Source organism: Phocoena phocoena, chromosome 13, assembly GCF_963924675.1.
Source record: "Phocoena phocoena chromosome 13, mPhoPho1.1, whole genome shotgun sequence".
Taxonomy (NCBI): Eukaryota; Metazoa; Chordata; class Mammalia; order Artiodactyla; family Phocoenidae; genus Phocoena; species Phocoena phocoena.
This window is the reverse complement of record NC_089231.1, coordinates 83590856-83594907: the sequence shown is the minus strand read 5'-3', so window position 1 is coordinate 83594907 and position 4052 is coordinate 83590856.

The following is a 4052-nucleotide window of genomic DNA, read 5'->3' as shown; positions in this document are numbered from 1 at the left end:
GCGCCCCTCGTCCTCCCCGTGAGACTCCGTCGCCGGCGCCTGCTGGCCGGGTCCGCGCACGCAGATGGAGGCCGTGAGCACCGGCTGCTCTGCCAGGGGCTCTGGTGCTCGGGCCAGGGCGTCCATCTGGTTGTAGAGCCGTAGGTCAGTGGTAAGCACACGTAGAACCCTGGTTGTGGACACCTGGGCGGTTGTGCGCTGGGCCTCAGCCGGGCATCCTGTGGTCGCGCTGGTTTGTGTTCTCCGTATGATTCCTCAGTCTGGTGTTGAATTCGTGAGTTTGGGGAAAGTCGTCGTCTCCCCCGCTCCCCCCCCCCCGCCTCCGTTCCCACGTAGGATTGTGGTCCTCCCATTGCAGCTTTATTTAATAAGCATGGTTCATCATTTCTGCTTTATTTTCAAGACAGTTCTGTGGGTCCCAGCCCACTGCCCACCGCGGCCTCTGGTGGGGGCCGGTCGGGTGGGCCAGCCCAGAAGGTGCTTCCTGAACCCGTGTGGGGCGGGCAGTCCTCAGAGTCCCTCCCTCCCCCGAGCCTGGATGCTTCAAAGCCACCCTCGGAGTTTGCACTTGGCCCCCTGCCACGTCCAGGGGCCGGGCGAGCTGCGGCGGGTGAGGAGGTGGCCAGGAGCTGGACTTGGCACAGCAGATGGCGGCCCCAGCCCCTCCTCTGCCTCCGCCTCGAGCCAGCCCGAGGCTCTCTATGAAGTACTCCTCCCGTATTTTTACTATGTGTGTGATTTTCCTGTTTTATATTGGGAAGGAAAACTTTTTTGACACTCATAAGACCATTCAGGGAAACTTATGAAAGATGCACGTACCGTTCTGAGCAGGCTGAGGGTGCAGATGAAGTGAACGCAGCTTCCTTTCTCGCAAGCAGTGCACGGCTGCCCCCGCGGGGCCCGTGCTGTGCCTTAGCTTACCTGGTGCCAGGAGTGGCCGGCCAGGCGCTGGGGCCGCGTCACCGGCCGGCCGCTGCTGCCCCGGCGGCTCTGCGTTCCTTGTTGTGTTGCAGGTGGAAGAAAAGCCCACCCACCTTGAACCAGAATGCCCTTAGCCGATATTCTCTGCCTCTGGCTGGGCCTTGGGGCAGGGGTGTGACAGAGGGATGCCAGCAGCATCTCAGCTCAGTCTGGAGAAAGCCTGCCCCTCAGTGTTAGGGAGGTACCAACAATCTCCGATGCTCTGGCAACACCCCGGGCTGTGCCTGCCCCCTGGGTTCTCATCCGCACGTGCCACGTGTGCCGGATTCCCAGGGCCCCAGGCGGGGCTGGGGGTAGCGTTGCCGCCCACCTGTTGACCAAAAAAAGGCCCGTGTGCTCAGTTGTGGAACTCCTGACTCTGGCCTGTGACTCCCCAACTGGCTGCTGCCCAGGTGACAGAATCCAGGCAGAGCTCAAATGGGGTCTGTCCCGGCAGGCCCTGGGCGAGGCCACCAACCTTTGTCCTCAGTTACTGTACATTTCTACTCCTGGACTTGAACTCCTGCTGTATTGTAATTGTTTTTAAAGAGAACAGCTGTATAGGACAATTTACTGCCCTGCCAATCAGGTGGGCCTGTTAATGTCTGTGTATCTCGAGAGTGGTGCCACCCAGCCCGTACCTCTGCCGCCTGCAAGGGGCACAGCCAAACGTGTGAGCTCGGTGTTGGTGTGGGGGAGGGGCCTCCAGGCTGGCCTTGCCGTCTCCAGGGCCACATCTGAACTGTGCTTGTAAAGCTGTTAAGACCCCTTTTAATAAATAGAGAATTGTTAATAACGGCCCTGTCCTTTATTTGCCTGGGGACCCTCATGACGTGTTTGGTTCTAGAGTATCAGCAGTCAGCGTTCCAACAGCGAGGCTGACTGGTGTGGCTCTGAAGTTACAAAAACTAAAGGCCACTGAGGTGGTGGTTCTTGATCCGAGAATCTCAAATGTGCACCAAAAGAGGCAGAAGGAAGCGCGTTCCTCCTGTGTCGGGGTGTCTTTGGGGTCTTAGCCGCCCTGCCAGGGCCTCAGCAGGGGACTCAGGGTGCCCCCTGGGCTCAGTTCCGCCCCCCCCCCCAGCTTCTGTCCACAGGCCAGCTGCACAGCTGATGGAAACTCTACTTAGAACATTCTCTGCTGATTTCAAGTAAATGATACAATTCTGTGGCTGGCGTTCTGCTCTGAGACTCGCCCACAGGTGTTTAAAGGGGACCCGTGGCCGAGTCACGCGCTGCTGGCGGCTGGGAGGAGGGACCTCACTGCCCGCTGGGGCCTTTGTGGAACACGAGCACGAAGCAGCCCCGTGAAGGCTTCCCTATCGCTGTGTGCTCTAAACAGATGCCATTGCCTTCGTGTCACAGTGCCGGGAGGGTGTCTAGGAGACACGGCTATGGCTTTCCTGTAAGAGGGAAGCGTTTCCTGAGAAATCGTCTTGCTTTTGTTCATGAGAATGTGACTGACAGTTTTGTCTTTTCCCAGTGGCTGCTGGGAAGCTTACAGCCAAATCTGCAGTCCACCCCCCCGGGGGCGCTGGGCTGGACAGAGCCACGTGTGATTCTCTCCTCCCTCGTCGGGGCTGCTTTGCTCGCGGGACATCCAGGGAGGACCAGTGCCTGACCTCAGCCGGACTGGTAGGTGCCGCGCACTGAGGACCGAGGTGCAGTCAGCTCACACCAGCCTGCACTGGTTTGGATTTGGTGAGAGAACCATCTGCTTTAGTCTGCCGAAGCTGTTTTCCTTGCAAATAAGGACCAGACACTGCTCCCTCTCACTGCCCTTCCAGTTCACGGAGGCTGGTTTTCAAAGCCCTTTCTCACCTGACCACACCCGCCCCCTCACAGCCCCACTTCATCCTCCGGGAAACCGAGGCGGGGGAGTGGCGTGCTTGCCACACGGCAGGAGCCACACGAGGTGCCCTTTTCCTCCCCTGACCTGCGCCATCCTTTGGATCCACAAATGCTGGTGACCTTGGGGGAGGGGTGCGGTTGCTGAGGGCAGCCGGCCATGGGGTGCTTCCAGGGAACGTGGGTGTGGGCACAGCCAGCTGCGCTCTCAGGAACCTAGACGCCTGGTAAGTTCTCCAGTGTAAAGGCTGGTTTGGCCACTGCAGTCAAGTCCAGCCCGGGGTCAGGGTCACCACCAAGCTCAGACGTGAAATTCAGGTGAAATCCTTCAGGTAAGATTTGTAACTGAGGAATTGGCCTCACCCCTCCCTTCCTGAAAGAGGCGGAGCTTCCAACAGCGCTGGGGGAGGGGGATCAAGACCCGAGGGGGCCTCTGGCCGGGAACAGAGGCCTCTCAGAGAAAAGCCCTTAGACTCCCCAAAGAAGCGTCCCAGAGTCACAAACCTCCCAGGGAAACGAGCCGGACACTTCTTGGCAGAACTGGAAGCGGCAAGGTTTTCTGTGGCTCCCATGTTCCACTGTTTCCTGCAGAAACTAAGGGGGTCCCTCCCCTCCCCAGCGTACTGGCCCTGGAGAAATGAAGCAGCAGGCGCAGCCCCTCACTGTGGGGTGACAACAGTCGAAGTGCGGTTTATTGCCGATCTGACACTTCAACACGAGGAAACACGACACGCAAAGCGAACCGAGCTGCCGCCTTTCTTCCTTCCAGCCAGGCCTCCCTCTTCCCGGGAGGAGGCGGGGGGCTCGAGGAGAGCGCGTCCAGCCCTCCCGGAGGGCAGCCCCCTGCCCCAGGAGCACCAGGTGCCTTTGATCTGATCCGAAGAGGGCGCAGGCGGCTCCTAGTTTCTGGGCTTTTTCTGACGGAGCTGGAGGGGCCTGCGGGAGGGCTGGAAACCTCCCAGGGGTGGGGAGGCAAAGGGAGGAATGAGGTGGCTGGGCATGGGGAGGGGCAGCCAGACCAGGGGAAAGAAAAGCAGGAGGGTCACCGCAGGTTCCAGCAGGAACAGACTCCAGGAGGATGGCAGCACCCGGCCTGCCCCCCTTCCCAGGCAAGGGTCTCGTCCTCAGCGCTCACCGTCACTGACGCCCTAGAGCGAGGCCCAAGGAGAAAGGGGTGCTACCCCCAGCCCATCTAAGAGCATCCTGCTTTGCCTGAGGCCACACCAGGTCCCAAGAAGGCCACG